Genomic DNA, 21,928 nt, shown 5'->3' with positions numbered 1-21,928 from the left:
GCTAGCAAAAGCTGCAAACAGAAAGAAATGATCCTCCTGTAGATGCTTCAGAGAGATCACAGCATTGTCAAAATTTTTCTTTTGGACTTCTAGTCTCCAGATATATGAGGCAATATATTTCTGTTGCTTTAAGCCACCTAGTTTATAGTATTTTGTTAAAGCAACCAATACAACTACACAACAATCATATTAGTTCTAACATTTTTATTAATTTTAGTATATTTACATAACTTTATTTTCTGTGAAAACAACTGAAACTAATTTCCAAATTCATGTTTATGTCTGAATGTATTAGTTAACATTTGAATTACATCACAATGATACTACATGCAATTCTCTTGGTCTTCACTATCATGGGATTCCTATAGTGCTGTTGATCTGTATTATTATTATTTTTTAATTTTACAAAACTAATTATAATAGCAGACTAAACAATTTATTATACAGAGTATTTTGAACTTGATAAATGCTTTTAGAAGTGAACAAATCATCCAGGCAATAAACAACAAATGGCAGAGAGAACATGCACCCTATACCAAGTGAGCTCAACAGGCATCCACATAGCATACCATCTCACAGTTACCAGACATATTCTTCTCAAAAGCACATGAAAGATTAGCCAAGTGAGATGAAATGGTAGGCCACAAAGAAAGTCTCAACAAATTTTTAAAAATTGAAAGAGCATTAATATGTTTTGTGAACACAATGCAGTAAACTAGATATCCTGAACAAGAAAAACTTTGGGAACCCTACATATAAATGGAAATTAAACAAACTATGTTTAATATCATAAAATAATTTTCACCTTTATATTAAATATGTTTATTACAGCTATGATGTTAAAATGCATTTATTGGTCAGATATTCTCTCATGCAATAATCCCACAATATAATAAATAATTTGATTTGATGCAATATACATATGGTTCTCCAACTATATCCAATAATTATTTTTTTATGAAATGAAATTAAATGCTTATAATGGTTTGAGATTTACACAAATTTGAGACAAAGGAGAGTTTAATATTTCTTTAACTAATTTTCATTTTTATTTGCATATTAGTTAACTTATGTAATATAGTGTATTTGTTAAAATAAAGAACATTGTTGATAAATTTTAAAGTCTATACTTCATTTAGAAAAGTGACTTAATATTACTTTTGGTTCCAGGCTTTTATCTAAGATAAAAGATAAAATAAGTTGTTTCCTTCTTAATGATGACCTTTCCAGTTGTGAGGGATACTAATCACAATGCTTTATGGAATATCTCTAAATTGAGATGTGTATTCATTTTTTATTGGTTATGATTAGAAAGGGGTCAAAAGGTTTTAAAAATAAAAGTCATATGGGTAAAGTCTCATCCTTATTGCATCATTTCACAAGTACATACCCTCTACCTGATATATCACTATTACTATGAATCTTGATCACCTGGTGAGGTCAGCTATCAGGTTCTATACTGTCAGGTCTCTAGACAGTGAAGTTATTTTATCTTGTCCTTCTGTACTTTTTAGAAGAAAGGAACTTTGGGCAAAATGATTCAATCATTGTGATGTAATAATATTCATCATGTATTGAAAAATACATTATTTCCTATATCCAGCATTTGAAAAATCAGGGAGAATAACCACTGTTTTAATCAGCTTTTTTGCTGTTGCGAAGTTGCACAATTGTAGAGGAGGAAAGGTTTATTTGGGGACTCAAGTTTCAGAGATCTAAGTCCATGGACAGCCATTTCCATTCCTTGGGGCTCATGGTGAGATAGAAAGAACATTATGCCTGAAGAGCGTGGCAAAGGAAAGAAGCTTACATGGTGATCAGAAAGCAGAGAGAGAGAGAGGTCTCCACTTGCCAGATACAAATTTATACAAATATATAACCCAAAATATACAAATATATACAAATACAAAGCAGTTCCCAGTTCCTAAGTCCTCCAGCCAGACTCTACCACTCAGTGAATCCCTATCAGGGGATTAGTTCACTGATTGGGTTAGGACTCTTGTAACCCAATCATTTCTTCTGTAGTTGTTAAAAGGAACTCATTGTGGTTTAATTTGAATTCCATAATAATGAATAATATTTAGCATTCTTATATTGTAATTTGCCATCTGTACTGTTGAGAGCCACAGCCAAAGGGGCCCCAGCAAACTTCCAGCTGCCAGCAAGCTTCAGACTGCCCCAGCAACATCTAGCTGATTGGCTCCTCTGCGGTGATGTTCATTGGGCTGTTTCCCTGCCCTTCAGACTGCCAGCTGATGATTGGCTCACAGCTGCCCCAGCAACATCTAGCTGATTGGCTCCTCCACGGAGCTGCTCATTGGGTGACTTCTTTGGCTCTGCCCACGCAACCCAGCCAATCGGCCTCAAGAGGAGGAGGATTGTGGGAGGAAAAGGCTGGTTGGGGAGAGAGGCTTGTGGAAGCCGGTGGTGGCAGTTGGGCTCTGAGGGTTTTTCCCTGGAGCTGTTTTGTTTGGCGTTTGTAGTTCTAAAAATAAAGTTAGTTTCCTTTTGACAAGTGGCTCCTGATTTGTGCCAAGCCAGACTTCGGCATTTGGTGGCTCGCACGGGGAGCAACTGAGGGTAAGTAAACTGCTCGCCCCTGAGGGCAGGGCGAGAGGATGGGGAGCCATTCTAAGTCTCCTCTTTTGTTTTGCTTCGTTTTTGTTTTAACTTTCCTGTCCCTGGAGATGAGTAAGAGGGAAGAAAAACCACTCACATCTGAGGAAAAACTATTTGCGTTTGAGGAACAGATAGGGAGAAAGGACGGATACATATGTCAGGAGGATAGAAAGGCTGTTATAATGATTTTGTGTGGTTCCCTTTTTATTGGATTCTGTCTCTGTTTTATTTGCTGTTATCTTGCTGGGTTGTATTATAGTAGAAATACGGGATCAGCAATTAGTAAAAAACAAACCGAAAGACTGTTAAGTAAATTGTTAAAGGAAGGAAGCTTCCCAGTAAAATCAAGAGCAGTCAGGGCATACGTTGATATAATACAAGAATATAGCCCATGGCTTTTTAAGGAGGAGTTGTTAGATATATCACAATGGAACCATCATGGTGAAGATTTAAAAAGAATAGAAAAGAACAGCCCAGGGACTCTGCCAGTTGGCACATTGACATTGTGGACGTACATATCTGATTTGCTTAGTCCAAAGCCTTCAGTTCAGACAGAGGTAGAGGAAGAAGAAGACATATTGATTCAAGTAGAAGAGGAAGTCTCTCAAGTTAGTCAGAAAGAGGAAAAGATTCAAGTGAAAGAGAAGGTCTTTCGAGATAGTGAGACAGAGGAAGAAAGTTTAGAGCAGAAAAATCTATCAGGGGAAAAGTTAAAACAGGAGACTGCTAATAAGACCCTTTTATTAGAGAGCGTAAGTGTCCAACCAACAGCACCGCCTCTACAGGAGACTGCTACTAATAGCATTCTATCACCAGAGGGCGTAAGTGTTCAACCAACAGCGCCACCTCTACTAGAGACTGCTACTAACAGCACTCTATCACCAGAGGGCATAAGTGTCCAATCAACAGCACCACCTCCATATGCTAAGAGACTCCCAACCCCCGCAGTTGATAGTTGGGATCCTGAGACAGGATCTCAAGTATGCCCTGTATTTGAGGTAGGAGGGCAGCGAACTTACCAGGGTTTAAATTTCAAATCAGTGAAGGTGCTAAAAGAGGCTGTAGCAACCTATGGTCCTCAAGCACCCTTCACTGTAAGCTTGGTCGAATCCATTACCAACTTAAGCATGACGCCAGCAGATTGGGCTAGTTTGTGTAAAGCTGTGCTAAATGGAGGACAATACCTGTTATGGAAGGTTGCCAATGAGGAATTTTGCAAAGAGACGGCTAGTCGAAATGCAGCAGCTGGTTATCCTCAGAGAAATCTAGATATGTTGTTAGGAAAGGGACCTTATGAGGATCGGCAGCAACAACTTGCATATGATCCTGGTGTATATTTACAAATTGCTGTAGATGCAGTTAGGGCATGGAAGACTTTACAAGAACCTGGAGGTTTACAAGGTCAATTATCTAAGATAATACAAGGAGCTAATGAACCTTACGCTGAATTTGTAGATAGGCTTATTCAAACAGCTACCAGAGTTTTTGGGAATACAGAACAAGTAATGCCATTTATAAAACAACTGGCTTATGACCAAGCGAATCGTTGGTGTAGAGATATCATTAGACCATGGAAACATGAAGATTTAAACACATATATTAAATTATGTAGAGACATTAATGAACAAGGGCAAATTGTGGCAGCTGCAGTAAAACAAGCTTTAGATGCCAGAGACATTAATGAACAAGGGCAAATTGTGGCAGCTGCAGTAAAACAGGCTTTAGATGCCAGAGACATTAATGAACAAGGGCAAATTGTGGCAGCTGCAGTAAAACAGGTTTTAGATGCCAGAGACATTAATGAACAAGGGCAAATTGTGGCAGCTGCAGTAAAACAGGCTTTAGATGCCAGGCCAAGAACATGCTACAATTGTCAACAAACAGGACATTTTAAAAGGAATTGCCCCATAGGAGGAGGGTTTAACAAAACTAGGTATCAAACAAGTAGAATACCGGGTATTTGCCCACGATGCCGTAGAGGGAGACATTGGGCTAATGAATGCCGTTCTCAAACCACCATAGAGGGTACTCCATTATATTGGGCTAATGAATACCGTCCTCAAACCACCATAGAGGGTACTCCATTATCAAAAAACGAACAAGGACAGGGTGTTTATCCACAATATCGTGGACAAAGGCATCGGGCTCCGTTGCCAAAAAATGGACAGGGGGCCCCAATGCTCCGGGGCCCCAAACCACAAATATACGGAGCACTGGAGGAACCCAGCAACCCCAGCAACCCCATCAGGGTAGTGCCCAGCACATCAGATCCCTCATCAGACAAACCAGAGGGAGCGCAGGGTTGGACATCTGCGCCTCCACCAACTCAGTACTAACTCCAGAGATGGGAGTTCAAATCATTCCCACAGGGGTAAAAGGACCTCTTCCCAAAGGAACAGTAGGCTTATTATTGGGACGCAGCTCTTCTACTCTAAAAGGACTTTTGATAAGTCCTGGGGTAATTGATTCCAATTATGAAGGTGAAATAAAAATTATAGCCAGTTCTCCAAAGGGTATATCAGTAATTTCACCAGGAGATAGAATAGCACAGTTACTAATAATACCAAGCCTACATGATAAATTTTCCAGTCATGTTGTAGAAAGAGGTTCCAAGGGATTAGGCTCCACAGGTGTAGATTGGGCTATGCTTTCTTTAAATTTAGATTCTCGCCCCATGCTAAAACTAAATATTCAAGGACATGAATTTAATGGGATACTGGATACAGGTGCAGATCTTAGCATCATCTCTCGTCAAGAATGGCCAAAACATTGGCCATTACAACAAGCCACTCAATCGCTTCGAGGCCTAGGAGTGGCGACTAATCCCGATAGAAGTGCAATGCTATTAGATTGGAAGGATCCTGAAGGATGTGAAGGAACTATACAGCCATATGTATTGGATCATCTTCCCGTAAATTTATGGGGACGAGATGTCTTAGATCAATTAGGTTTGACATTAACAAATAATATCAATCAAAATGCACCCACTATTATGGCTAGACAAGGTTTTAGGAAAGGAAAAAGATTAGAAAGACAAGAACAATGTATAGCAGCACCAATACAAATAGATCAAGGAACAGACAGACATGGGTTGGATTTTCACAAAGGGCCACTGAGACAATAAAAATTACATGGAAATCAGAAAGACCAGTATGGGTTCCTCAGTGGCCCTTGACTAAAGAAAAGACACAAGTAGCCCATGATCTGGTCAAACAACAATTAGCGGAAGGACATATACAACCTTCTGTATCTCCCCATAATACTCCCATTTTTGTCATCAAAAAGAAATCTGGTAAATGGAGATTACTGCAAGATTTAAGAGCCATTAACAATGAAATGGTCATTATGGGACCTGCTCAATCGGGGATTCCTCAATTGTCTGCTTTGCCAAAAACCTGGTATGTTTTAGTTATAGATATTAAAGATTGTTTTTTTCAATTCCAATTCATCCTGAGGATAGTCCACGTTTTGCATTTACTATCCCTGCACTAAATCATGAAGGTCCTGATCAGAGATATGAATGGAAAGTACTCCCTCAAGGGATGGCTAACAGCCCAACTATGTGTCAAATTTATGTTAACAAAGTAATCCAGCCACTTAGAAATCAAAATCCTGAACTACAAATATTTCACTATATGGATGATGTGTTATTGGCACACAAAGCTAAAAACACATTGCTAGAATGTTATGCCACACTTACAAACTTATTAAAAAATTATAATCTAGAGATAGCAATAGATAAAGTACAATTAAATTTTCCAATTAATTATTTAGGAGTTCTATTATCCTCAACCATGGTCCGTCCACCAAAAATTCAAATACGAGTAGATCAACTCAAATCACTTAATGACTTTCAAAAGTTATTAGGAGACATAAATTGGATAAGGCCTTATCTAGGTATTCCAACAGGAGAATTGGGACCTTTATTTGATATCCTAAAAGGTCCATCAGATCCAAATTCACCCTGAATGTTAACGCCTGAAGCAAGAAAGGCATTAAAAATCATTGAAACATATATGGAAAATATGCATTTGGATAGAATTGATATAAGTTTGCCTTTATTATTTATTGTACTACCAACAAAAAATATTCCTACAGGAGTATTTTGGCAAGAAGGTCCATTATTATGGATACATTTATCTTATTCTCCTAACACTATTCTTACTAGGTATCCTGAGGCTGTAGGACAATTAATACTCAAAGGAATAAAAACAGCAAAGGCAGTGTTTGGAATTTCTCCCCATAAAATTATTACTCCATATACTATGAATCAAATTGATGAATTAGCTAATGAGTTAAATACTTGGGCAATAATAATGTGCAAATCTAATGTTTCATTTGATAACCACTTACCATCTAATCCTTTATTGTCTTTTTGGTCATTGCATCCTGTAATTTTTCCAAAAATGACAAGAAAAACACCTATCATGAATGCTCCAAATATATTCACTGATGGATCAAATAATGGTACAGCAGCAATAGTTACACCTGATCAAACTTTTACATTTTTAGTACCCAAACAATCAGCTCAAAAGGTAGAGCTTAATGCAGTTTTACAAGTTTTTGTGATGTTTAAAGATTCTGTATTTAATTTATTTTCTGATAGCCAGTATATAGTTAACGCTATAGTATCCCTTGAAGATGCTGGTAGAATTTCCCCTTCTTCTACTGTTTTCTCTTTGTTTTCCACTATACAAAGTTTAATCTGGGACAGAAAAGATCCATTCTTTATAGGACATATCAGGGCACATACAGGATTGCCTGGAGCCCTTAGTTTAGGCAATGATTTAGCAGATAAAACTACACGTGACATACATATTTTCTCTGTACTAGAAGAAGCTATAAATTTTCATGAAAGATTCCATGTCAATGCTAATACTTTACAAAAGCGTTTTAAAATAACTAAGGAACAAGCTAGACAAATAATAAAACAATGTCAAAATTGTGTGACCTTTTTACCACAAGTTAATCTTGGAGTCAATCCTAGAGGATTGATGCCTAACCATATTTGGCAGATGGACGTCACACACTTGCCAGAATTTGGAAAATTAAAATATTTGCATGTTACAGTTGATACTTCTTCTGGATTTTTGATGGGCTCCCTTCATGCCGGTGAAAAAACTAAAGATGTTATAGCTCATTGCTTACAAAATTTTGCCACTGTGGGCATTCCAAAACAGTTAAAAACAGATAATGCCCCTGGTTATACGTCTACTTCTTTTAAACAATTTTGCTCATCATTTGGCATTACTCATATAACAGGAATCCCATACAATCCACAGGGTCAAGGCATAGTTGAAAGAGCTCATCAAACTATTAAAATGTACTTATTAAAGCAAAAAGATGGAATTGGGAAGGGGTATATATTCCCCAAAGATAAACTTAAAATAACCCTTTTTACTCTAAACTTTTTAAATTTGGATTCATCAGGACTTAGTGCTGCAGAAAGGCATATGTGTCCAAAAAATGTACATAAGCCCAAGGTACTTTGGAAAGATATTCTAACAGGACAATGGAAAGGTCCTGACCCAGTAATTGTCTGGAATCGGGGGTCTGTTTGTGTGTTTCCACAGGAAGAACAGCAGCCGATTTGGATTCCAGAGAGATTAACCAAGGTTCTGACCCAGAACAGCAGCCGATTTGGATTCCAGAGAGATTAACCAAGGTTCTGACCCAGTAATTGTCTGGAGTCGGGGGCCTGTTTGTGTGTTTCCACAGGGAGAACAGCAGCTGATTTGGATTCCGGAGAGATAAACTAAAATCCTGACCCAGTGATTGTCTGGAGTCGGGGGTCTGTTTTTGTGTTTCCACAGGGAGAACAGCAGCCGATTTGGATTCCAGAGAGATTAACTAAAGCGATTTCTACAGACCAAAAAGAAGATGATTTAGCTCAAATCCATAATAGCTGATATCCAAAACTCCAATTTGGCTATCCTTACATCTGCGACAGAACCAGGATGCTTTTTTCAATATCTATTTTATTATTGCCCTTTCCCATATCATGAAGTTCTATTTTATTTTTTTGAGCTCATACAGACCTAGGTTAATGTTTTGCTGATCAGTTCTATTTTTTTTTGACTATAGAGTTTTTAAACATTGCAATAGAGATTTTACCTGTAAAAAGATATAAGGCCTTTACTATTGTGTTATGTGTTGTATGTATTATATTATGTGTGCACACTTGTGTTTTGTGTTATATGTTTGAATGTACGTATGTCCAATGTACGTATTTCTATATATCATATATGATGAGCGCTCATGAAAAGATGGATCCAAATTTTTTTTTTTTATTCACGTGATTTAAATGGTTTAATTTAAATTGGGTAAATAACTGTTAAGAATTGTTTTAATATGTAAACAAAAAAGGAGGTTAACAGATCTGTTTGTTTACTTTCACCTTTCGTTTTCATTATATTTAATAATTCTCTTCACTATAATGTAAATTGTTAAGAAAATTGTTTTCTTTTAGTGCCTTCTGAAATGTTACCTAATTTTTTCTTTAGCCATTATTGCCAGAATTTCTATCTTCAGATGAAGATAATATAAATTGTTAAGAAAATTGTTTTCTTTTAGTGTCTTCTGGAATGTTACCTAATTTTTTCTTTAGCCATTATTGCCAGAATTTCTATCTTCAGATGAAGATAATATAAATTGTTAAGAAAATTGTTTTCTTTTAGTGTCTTCTGGAATGTTACCTAATTTTTTCTTTAGTCATTATTGCCAGAATTCCTATCTTCATCCCTGTGCCGGTGAAGACAAAGATAAAACTAATCTACAGTTTCTGCAATAGCCATCACTGAACTGCTTACAGAACTTGCACTGAACTGCTTACAGAACTATGTGTCATTTGTATGCATTGTGAACTATCTGTTGGTGCAGCGACTTGTGGTAGTGTTGGGGTATTTTTGCTGATGATTTCATCGGTGGTACAATTTTCCCAAAAGGAGCCGTCAATTGACTTGGTATATCTTCCTCCCTTCTGCTTGTCATGATCATTCAGCTAAAATTTGGGGGTCAACAGAGGTGAGGCAAAGAACCTCACCCCCCCCCCCCGCTGAGACCTCTCCACAGGTGTGGCTGTACTGGACCGGTAGTCAATGACGGGTAAGATCCAATTACAATGGTACCAACCTAAGACAGGAGGCTGACGCCCTGAGGTCAGCTCATCCGAAGACGGGTAAGGACCATATGTATTGGACAACCTAAGGCAGGCACGGTCCATAAGCCACATGCTTGTTGTTTAAACAGAGAGGGGGAGATGTTGAGAGCCACAGCCAAAGGGGCCCCAGCAAACTTCCAGCTGCCAGCAAGCTTCAGACTGCCCCAGCAACATCTAGCTGATTGGCTCCTCTGCGGTGATGTTCATTGGGCTGTTTCCCTGCCCTTCAGACTGCCAGCTGATGATTGGCTCACAGCTGTAAGCAGTTCAGTGCAAGTTCTGTAAGCAGTTCAGTGATGGCTATTGCAGAAACTGTAGATTAGTTTTATCTTTGTCTTCACCGGCACAGGGATGAAGATAGGAATTCTGGCAATAATGACTAAAGAAAAAATTAGGTAACATTCCAGAAGACACTAAAAGAAAACAATTTTCTTAACAATTTATATTATCTTCATCTGAAGATAGAAATTCTGGCAATAATGGCTAAAGAAAAAATTAGGTAACATTCCAGAAGACACTAAAAGAAAACAATTTTCTTAACAATTTATATTATCTTCATCTGAAGATAGAAATTCTGGCAATAATGGCTAAAGAAAAAATTAGGTAACATTTCAGAAGGCACTAAAAGAAAACAATTTTCTTAACAATTTACATTATAGTGAAGAGAATTATTAAATATAATGAAAACGAAAGGTGAAAGTAAACAAACAGATCTGTTAACCTAGCTGATTGGCTCCTCCACGGAGCTGCTCATTGGGTGACTTCTTTGGCTCTGCCCACGCAACCCAGCCAATCGGCCTCAAGAGGAGGAGGATTGTGGGAGGAAAAGGCTGGTTGGGGAGAGAGGCTTGTGGAAGCCGGTGGTGGCAGTTGGGCTCTGAGGGTTTTTCCCTGGAGCTGTTTTGTTTGGCGTTTGTAGTTCTAAAAATAAAGTTAGTTTCCTTTTGACAAGTGGCTCCTGATTTGTGCCAAGCCAGACTTCGGCACTGTACATCTTATTTGTGGGCTGTGTCAGTCTTTTTAGCCCTCTTTGACTGATGGGAATTATTTTCTTATCATTGATTCAAAAATATACTTGTGCATTTTGGATATAAGGACTTTTGGAGATATATTTTCTTCTATGCTGTGGCTTATCTTTTAATTCTCTTAACTGTCTTTTATAAAGCATGAGATTTAATTTTAATAAGTTCTTACGTAACACTTGCTTCATTCATGGATCATGATCATGCTTTTGGTGTTAAATCTGAAATTTGGTCTCCAAACTGAAGTTACCTTGATTTTCCCCTTTTGATCTTTTGGAAATATACTAATGAGTAATTAGTTTTGTGTTTTCCATTTAGGTCCATGTTTCATTTTTAGTTCATTTTTATGAAAAGCATAAGTCTGTGAATATAGGTTCTTTTTACATTTTTTAAAAAATAAAGGGCAGCAGAATGCATTACAAATCTTAGTTCACATATACAGCACAATTTTTTCATATCTCTGGTTGTATATAAAGTATGTTGACACCAATTTGTGTCTTCATACATGTACTTTAGATAATGATGTCTATCACATTCCACCATCTTTTCTAAACCCTTGCCCCCTCCTTTACCTTCCCACCCCTCTGCCCTATCTAGAGTTCCTCTATTCCTCCCATGCTCCCCCTCCCTACCCCACTGTGAATCAGCTTCGTTATATCAGAGAAAACATTCGGCATTTGTTTTGTGGGAGATTGGCTAACTTCACTTAGCATTATCTTTCCAACTGCATCCATTTACCTGCAAATGCCATGATTTTATTATCTTCCTTTCAGCAGATGAATGGATAAAAAAAATGTGGCATATATACACAATGTAAATCTAGATTCTTTGTTGTTCTTTCATCTGGATGTTCAATTGTTCTAGCTCCATTGGTTATAAATACTACATTTTGTCTCTAATTTTTTGTTTCTGTATCAATGAAAAGTTGACTTTATTCAAGAGGATTCACTTTTTCCCTTTACTATGTTCCATTGAAAGAGCCATCTGGTTTTTTAAATATATTTTTTAGTTTTCAATGGACCTTTATTTTATTTATTGATATGCAGTGCTGAGAATCGAACTCAATGCTTCACAAATGCTAGGGAAACACTCTGCCACTGAGCCACAACCTCAGCCTGGGGCATCTGTTCTTGCATCAATCTAATGCTGTATTGATTATTGTAGTCTTAAATTATAAATATAATTGATTAATTCATGTTTTCCAACTTTATCATTTCTTAGTATTTGTGGTGGGTATTCCAGATATTTGTTTTCATTCCATATAAACTTTAGAATAAAATTCATTTTTTTTCTTGGGGCAGTATAATTGTGTATAATAGTATAAGTTGCTGATGCATATTAATATAATGAATATGTATTCAGGGGAATCAGTTTTCAATATCTGAAAATAGCTTCTTGGGATATTTTACTAGAATCAAATGAGATATATAGCTTACTATGGAAATAATTTACATCTTTTCAATTCTAAGCTTTCAGATATGTAAAAATGAACTATCTCGCCATTTATTTAGATTTGCTTTCATTTCTTTTACCAAGACAGTTTAGCTGTCGACATAGAGACTCTGTATACATTATATTCTAATTTTACACAAATGTTTCATTTTTGTATTATTGAAAATTATACTGTTAAAATTCAAATTGCAAAAATACAATACACAATTTATTTTTTGTATATTCTTATATTTTGGGTGTAGTTTTGTAGTTTTATCTTAGAACCTTGATGTATTTATTAATTAGTTGCAGAAAATATGTGGCAGTTCCTTTGGATTTCCTAAATGGATTATTTTTTTCTTTGTGAACAAGTACAGCTCTATATATTCTTAGTCATACCTGGTCTAGTTCCTTTTCTTATTTCACTGCCCTATATGGGACTTTCTGTATAATGTTGAATAGGAGGGTGAGGGAGAGATCTCTGCCTCCTTACTAAACTTATGGAAAACATAATTTAATGCTAACTGTGGAAATTTTGTACATGTTCATTGTAAATTTGAGAGTTCTCTTCTATTCCAAGTACATTGAGAATTTTAATAATTAATGAGTGTTAGATTTTTGTCAAATCCTTTTTTATGAATTAATATGACCATATTTTTTTCTTATTTATTCAATTATTGTAGTTGACATAAATTCATTTTCTAATATACAACTAGCCTTTACTAACTGCAACAGATCTTTCATTTTGTTCATGTATAATTCAACTTATAAATAGTTGAATTCAAGTTGCTAAAGATTTCGGAGACTTTTGCTTCTATGATAATAAGACGTATTGCTCTTTTTTATATATTGTTATGGTTTCATATAATTTGAGTTAGGGTAATATTGGTCACATAGAAATAGTGAATGTTTCTTCTATGTTCTGAGATCATTGAGAACTGGTATTATTTATGCCCCCAATGATTGATAGCATTCTCTAGTAAAATCATCTTGATCTGGTGTGGAGAACAGTGACCTGGATCATGTTCTCTGATTGCCTTGTGGCTGTGCTTACACTGGGACCTTTCTGTGCACGAGTATAAAATAAAAGATTGCCCAGTTGCTATGGTGATGCTCTGTCAAGGGAAGCTGTACGCAATGCACAGAACTATATCAGGCTTAACCCAGAGCCCACATACTAGCTGCTGAGGCTAGAGAGTTCTGGGCCTGAAAAGATAACCACAATGTCCCACAGTTGTTAGAAGCCTTATATGAATCATGGATTTGTTTGAGCCAACCTAAGGCAGGGAAGCTGCTTTTCTGGAAACTCCTGTGTGAAATTCCCAGGTTCAAGAAAGCTTAGAACATGCTCTCACAGCCTCAGGATCAAACACAGCTATCCAGAGGTAGGTGTATCCCATCATGCCCTAAAGAACCTGTTTATTCAAAATGTCCTGCTACACTAAAACCTTACTCATATGGATTCAATTTTGTCTGTACTGATATAAGTAAAGCAAGGTATTTTTTGTTTTATTTAATTTAATTTTGTTTTTGTTTTGTTTTGTTGTTGTTGTAAGGGGTCAGACCCATCTGGTCTGTTCAACACATCATGCTCCTGCTTTTAAAATATATATTTCTGGACTTCTGTGTTTATTTGTTAGTACTACTTTTATACCTTTTATTTCATGGCCAGCCCACACCTCCGAAGGTCACTCATGCCCTTCCTATGCAGGACTGTGCTGTGAACTTCAAGGTGCTGTGAACTTCAAGTCTGTGTGCTTTACCGAAACTTTTCTACAAATCACCTTTTGATTATAAAACCTATATAATAAAAATGCAGTACTAGCTCTGTATCATTGTTCATCCATCAGAGGACAGTGTCCCAGCTTGTTTAAGCTTCCCCTCTATAAGTGTTTTCTTTGTTGTTGTTGTTGTTGTTGTTGTTGTTGTTTTTTTGGTTGTTGTTGTTGTTCTGTTTTGTCTTTCTTACTCCCCCATCACCTGTCACTGGTTTCTAAGGTTTGGCCATGCAGGTTGCTGCAGTCTGGCACTTCATTTTTTATTAATTAGAGATTCAGTTTATTTAATACACATTGTTCAAATAGATTATCTATTCTTTTCCTAACTGTAGTTTTGATAATTTTTCTTCAAAAACTTAGTCCATTTCATGTAAATTATCAAATTTGTGGCAGAACTGACCACAGTATTCCTTCGTTATCATTTTATTTTCCATGAGATCAGAAGCTATGCCCATCTTTCATTTCTGATATTGCCTATGATTTTATTCTTTTAATTAGCCTATTTGCTGCTTTATCAGCTTACTTGTCTTTCCAAAGAATAAAACTTTTTATTTTATGATTTGTATTATGATTCTCCTGTTAATTTTTTTTGTATTGGTGCCTCTTTTAGGTTTCTATTGCTATCTTGGTTCCTAAAGGTAGTATGCTATTAAATTTAAATCTTTATTATTTTGTAGTGTATGCATTTATTTCTATATGTTGCATTAGAAGTACTGCTTTTGCTACATCTCCCAAATTCTAATGTTATATTTTCATTATTGTTTAGGTCAATATATTTTTATATTTGTTTAGATAGAGTTGATCTATTATTAAAGTGTGCTGTTTGATCTCAAAATAGTTCATTATTTATCATCAATCTGTTACTAACTTTGACCTTAATTCCATTTTCATCTGAAAATGACACTGCATGATTTCTAATCTTTAAAAAATTTAGTATGTGATTTCTGTTTCAGAATGTGATGCATCTTGGTGAATGTTTCATGTAAGCATGAGAAGATCATATCTTCTGCTGTTGCTTGATGAACTATTTTATAAATATCAGTTAAATAAACTTACCTGATAGTGCTGTTAAAATCAACTATATTCTCATTCATTTTATGTCTATTGAATCTATCTACTGAGAGGCATGGTGAAGTCTTTAGCTGTAATAATGGACTTGTCTATTTTCCATCCATTTCTATCAATTTTGATAAATGAGTTGTGATATTTTATTGTTTGTAGCATGCATGTTAAGTATTGGTTTCTGTTCTAGGAGGACTAGTACTTTTTATTAATATGTAATACCTCCTATTTATGCCTGATAATTTCCACTATTTAGCTGTTCGGTCAAAGTTAATTTAATAGCTTTTAGCTTGTTATACCTTTCCCCACTGCTAATTTTTTAAACATGATTTTGTTTCTATGTTTAAAGTAGGGTTCTTGGGCTGGGGATGTGGCTCAAGCGGTAGCGGCCCGGGTTCGATCCTCAGCACCACATACCAACAAAGATGTTGTGTCCGCTGAGAACTGAAAAATAAATATTAAAAAAAAAATTCTATCTCTCTCTCTCCTCTCTCACTCTCTCTTTAAAAAAAATAAAATAAAGTAGGGTTCTTACAGATGATATGCACTTAGATTTTGTTATTCTTATCCACTCTAACAATCTCTGATATTTAATTGGCACATTCAGACTATTTCTACTTGAAGTGATTATTGCTATAATAGTATTTTACTATGACTAATTTTCTAATGATATCATCTTCAATGTCTTTTTATTTATTATGTTTGTGCTTTATTTATTTTCCATTTGTCCCACTTTTATTGAATTAAATGTGCCTTTTTTCTTCATGTTTCCTTCTCATATTTTGACTTTTGAAGTTTAGTTGGCATATGTCTCAAATCATTTGTTTTCATCAGTCTACTATTATGAAGTTCATCAAAGACAGTATTCATTCTTTTTTTTAAATTTGTTCTAATTAATTATACATGACAGTAGAATGCATTTTGAGAATTATTCATACTTTATTATAATTATTGCTATCGTTTTTTATTCTTGTTATACTTTCACTTTCTTTACCAACATTACCCACTCATTCTTACATTTTTTTTCTCCTTACTGCTAGGTTCCTTAACATACATATTATGATCACTTCAAATTTTCTGTGTGACAATTCTGTACTTGTATATTTCTAATGTTTGTTTTGTCTCTTCCTAGATTGGTTTTAGTTACTCCCCACTGCCTGAGTCATGTTTGTACTTTTCTCTGACTTTCAATATGAGAACTCGATGATGCTCTGGTGATAAGACCCCAAAATTGTCCATGCTCCCATTGTATTTTTCCAAGAGATTTTACTCCAAACTAATCCACATTCATCCACCAGCAATTAAAGGTTTCTATTAGTTTATCGTTCCTGTAGCTTCTACTCTCTGTAAGTTTATTTCATTTGTCATTCACCTTTCTCTCAGAGATTGTTTGCTTCATAAATTTACTTCCCTGATTTGATATACACACATATATTTGTTGCAATATATAATATATATATTCTTATCAACCACTGTTTGTGATGATATATTTATATAGTTTATTTTGAGTTTATTCTGCTTTATGTATTCTAAGAATAGCATTGGTGAATTTTAAGCTCTTTCATTGTAAAGCCGAAAACTGCTTTTCAATAATTGCTTTTCAGATATATTAATTTGTTTTGTTCTTTGTATTCTCTTCTGGGGTTTATCTCTCAGAGAAAGTTTTCATTCTTATTTTAAGATGTTTTCTCTTCCATATAAAATTTGGTTCATTTAGGATTCCACCAAAGTTCAAATTGAGAAGAATTTGTGTCCAGTTTATTTGGAAGGTGACTGAAAAACTATTTTAAGTGAATAGAAAAAGCAGGTAAATAAGATATTTTTTAAAAAAAACAATAAAATTGCCACACATTAGTGAGTTATGCATTGTAGTCAACAGAGAGAAGTCTCAATCCAACTGAGAATGCTAGAAAAAAATTGTAGAATAAACTTATAACTTTTCCCAGATGGGAGAATTTTAGGGTGTTCAACACTTCAGGCTCCTCAATGACTGAGAGTTGCTTTCAGGACTTTAACATCTTTGCTTTTAGACTTGCTTCTCCCTCTAGTGAGAAAACATTAATAGGGCGAGAACATCTTCAGACAGAAATATAGACATTGTGATAGTTTACTGGAAATAATTAACTAGGTATAATCAATTCCAGGATTCAGGTATAGATATTTTCACTTGCATTTCATTATTATCTTTTTGCAACTTAGAGTGTTTCACGTGGAATTAGGTGGATCTTGGGAGTGAAATTGTTTGATGTAAAATTTGTGCTGCTACATTCAGTCTTATCACCCTGCTCCAGTCTGTGGACTTTCAATTTAAAAACAGTGTTTTGATTATTTATGAAAGCACACAAATGAGTTCCTGCAATACTTCATGTTTAGATTTTTTGGTTTTATAAGAAGGTTTTATTATGTTACTCTACCCAACCCACAATATCATGTTTTCAACAAAACCTCCAGTATTTCAGATAGTCAACTATCGAGAAAAGTATATTTTTAAAGAAAAGTAAAATAAAACTAATACTTGAGATTTGACACTCATTTTATTCCTGTATTTATTACACATGACTCTTAATACGTGCCTAAAATGTAGATGTCCTTTGAGTTGGCTAAAATGGATTGAACAAGAAGACAATAGCCTTTATGAACCTTGTGTTGTGGGAATCCTCTTCTGTTTCTTCCAGGTAGGTTCTGAAATTTCATCATAATTGTTGTTGGCATCATTCTACATTGATCACATTTACTCTCATATAATTTTTTTTTATTGGAGGACTTGTTCTTTCAAACAAGGGAAGATTTAAACAAATTTCTTTTCTGGAAATAATAATTTCTAGATCTATTTTTCATATTTCAACTTTCAAACATTATCATAAAAATTTTCCTGCATACCTTTTGTCCTATATTTTACATTCATCTACATCTTTCTTCTAATTACTGAACTTTTCAAGTACCAGAAAATATTTGTGAATTTTCCCAAACATTTATTTGAAAATATTAATATGGTAATAGTTACAAAACATTGTGAAAATACTTCATGCCATTGATGATTGATTTTATGTTTTACATACATATTGCAATAAAAATGAAAAAAAATATCAAAATGCACCCATTATTCAACAGCTTGTATAACTCTTCAGAACTACATTCTGTGTTTTTTATGGATGGGTAAATGGATAGACAGGCAATTAAATAAATAGAACACCTGTTATTTATTATTTATTAATATATAAATATGTTCTTTATTTTGGGGAGTATAATACAATCTTATCAACCACTGTTTGTTGTTGGCTAGCCAGATTTTTCTATGTTGGCACCTACTAATTACACATCCAAACCCTGTGGTATAAATTTTCCAAGTAGAAAAATGGAATTTTGACTGAATGACACATAGTAAAGTTTTGAAAACTGGTAGTCATTATTTGCATATTCCAGACAGAATTAAGGCAGATACATTAGATCAGAACATTAGGACTCAGGATTAAATGGTGTCTGGCTGAGTGGGTAAATGAAACCAGCATGATTAGGGTTAAATCATTATATTGAACTATTATCCTTGAATTTGCAGAAATAATTTACAGTTCTTGTAATTAGAGCTATAAAATCCAGAATAAGTTAAAGCCTATGAAAGATTAAGGACAGCTATAAAGTATTTTTAAATGGTATAGGATGTCATCCAAAGTGATAAGTTCCTTCTCATTGGAAGTATTCAATCAAAATTTAACTCAACACGTATGAAAGTGATCTAGAAGGATTGTTATAGTTCAGACCGAAATTTGTATCTTCTTTGCTTCTGTCCATTTCTAAGATTCTGAAGTCTCTCCAGTAATATAAAGTTAGGAACACCTGTTGTTCATTACTTATAGATCTATATTTATACTCCAGCAATTAGACAATTAAATTAACCTATTGCCACTTTGATTTTATTGCATTAGAGTTATTATTGAATTTTTACAAGACATCATACAACTAGACCCTCTAAAAATTATGCATTTAATGGCAAGATTACTGAACTGAACTTCAGGATTTCCACTATTTAAATATTGCAGAGTCAACTCACATATCTGAAATTTACATTTGTGCAAAGTGTGACATCAGACTGAAGGCATCTATTCTGGCATAAGGTGTCCTACACCACAGATTTGAAGGAAGAATCAATAATCCAAGTATATCAAAGAATCATATATCAAAGCTAACATGAGATGTTGGCACTCATTTTTTTTTCTTTCAATTGTTAAACAAAATTTAATAAACACCTTGAAATATACTTTAAGAAGTCAAACAAGAATTTAACCTGTCTAAGCCTTATATTCCTAGATGGTTGTTTAAAAATAAAAATAACTCCTTCATCAAGTTCTCCTGAGAATAAAATTATACATTTTAGTAACTCAAGAGAGTGAAATGATTATCTGCTGTAAGCAGCATCTGACATTTTTGGTTCACAAATATAATTGTAGTTGATTGCTTCTTCACAATAAAAATATCTTTTTTTTTCAGATAATCAGCTAAACAACAATTGAAATAGGTAAGTTAAATTTCAAAAAATAAACTGTAAGAAAATTTTTGATATAGTCCATGAGAAGGCTAAACAGACTATACATATAGCCTACATTTTTAAGCTGAAAATGTTTAAAAATTAACTTTCTTAGGATCCCACAATTTATTTACCCATGTTGGTTGTTATTTTTAAGTATGCTGTCATTCCTGTAGCACTGTGTATACACAATAGTCAAATAAAAACATAGTTGAAAGGAGTGAAAACTAGTTTGGCCCAATGCCACCACAAACAAGTAGCATCCAGAGGAATATGTTCATTTTAAATGACTGTATATGAGATGTTTTACAGTTCTTGCTAACTACCAAAGATTCTGGTTAGTGGCCCTGACATTATAGCCATCTCTATATTTACTACTTCCTGAGATTAACCTTTCATTTGTCTTTTGTTTGCTTCTAAATACTTCATTACACTCATTAATAAAGGCTGACTTCATAAGCAGATTTAGAATATTTAAAATTTTTACTGTTTTATACTGAATAACATAACAGTAAACTACTAGTAACCTCAAGTGTTTAATATTTTTTCCTAACTGATGGTTTGTTAAAAAGCATTGAATAAATTTCTCAACTATATCAAGTATATTTTTAATTCATGCTTTGATTCACCCTGGTAAAATATTAGGGGTATTAGGGATAGATAGTATAAAAAAAGCTAACAAAACACATCAAATTTATAAATAGAGAATTTCAGAAAGTTAGTTGTGTCACTGCATTCAATGTTCAAAATATTAGTTCGAAACTGGGTGTTACAATCAAGGTGAGGGATGAGAGAAGGATGATTCTAACATAAAAGAGTAAGAATCTGTTTCTAATATTTTGGTACTGATTTTGCAACTGAGAAATGATTTTGAACTATCTGTGTAACAAGTCAAGTCACTCTTTTTAAATCTATGAAATAAAAGAACAGGACATCCCCACTTTATATGCATGTACTTTTAAAATAGATCTCTATACTCTGAAACATAGGGTTTTAAAGTACTTAGGAAAGTACCCATTCGAGTTGGAAAACATGAATTTTATGACTAAGGTGAAAGTTACTCTAGGCAAGAGCAAGGCAACAATTTGGTAACCAAATTTTAATGCTCAAATCTGCCATTCCTCTGATGGTTTGGAGCCTGTGATGACTTCTCCCCCTGTAATTTTGTTATGTAACTGAAATATTAAAAATTTGGGATTATAATTGTAGTTATTATAGTTTTTCTTTTAATACAGTTGCATTGGTATCCTCAACACTAGGTTATCAAGCTATTTGAAATTCATAGTAATGTCATATTTGTTATTAAAGTCTGTCAGAAATTGAAGGAAGCACAATAAATATTTCCTGAATGTAATTTGGCATATCACCAACATCATTATAATCTACATCATCTAGAAAATCCACTGTTATGAAACTTGTCATTTCCTGATCATTCCATGTACATATTAGTCTATGTTTATTCTCTATTTTCAAGATACACTTTCTGACTTAAAAGATAAGAAGGCTTTCTCATATTTCTCACTTGTAAATCAATCAAATTTCTGATAGGACAAAATGCTGCCCAAATGTCTCTGAATCAAATTTGGTGCTTTAGACTACATGACACATTAAAATCTAGGCCCTGAAAATATTTACACTCATGGCATCTGATTATTTTGAATTATTGTCATTGTTGTTATTATTATTATTATTTGGAATTTGGTACTACTGTAAAGGGAATTGTTTCCTTAGCAAGCCAGTGTCAAATTTGTTATCACTGTAATCACATATAGATTGTGACGTGTGGTTCCTTATTGAACAAACTGTGTTCTTAGTTCTAATAGTTAGCAGTTGCTTTCTTAGAATTTTCTAAGTAGCCAACTAAGCTGTATGTAATTTGAGACTATGCACTCTCTCTTTTTCAGTAAATAATACTTTTATTATTTTTATATATAATTGTCTTGGACAAAACTTCCAAATATAATTGAAATAATAGTGGAGATTGAGCATAGTATTGCCTATTATCTATTTAATTTAAATGAACTTTAAACATTAATGATAAAAAGTAGGATTAGGTTTGATCAGAAAGCGCATTCTGTCTTAGTTTAAAGAATTAGCCTTTCAAATCTTACTTGATTATTATTATTTTTGTTTAATTTAAAAAGTAGATTAAGATTAATCATATACTATTAGGAATTTCATTGAGATATTGTGTATATTTTCTTTTCCTTTAATCAACTTAATTGAAAATACTGAAATAGTAGTACTTCATAATTAATATTTCTTATATTTCTGTATTAAAGTCTTCTTAATAATATTCTACTATTTTAATTCATTGCTAATTCTGTTTTAAAGT

The sequence above is a fragment of the Ictidomys tridecemlineatus genome, chromosome 1 (assembly GCF_052094955.1).
Source record: "Ictidomys tridecemlineatus isolate mIctTri1 chromosome 1, mIctTri1.hap1, whole genome shotgun sequence".
Classification (NCBI taxonomy): Eukaryota; Metazoa; Chordata; class Mammalia; order Rodentia; family Sciuridae; genus Ictidomys; species Ictidomys tridecemlineatus.
The sequence above is the reverse complement of the archived record's forward strand: the minus strand, read 5'-3'. Positions refer to the sequence as shown.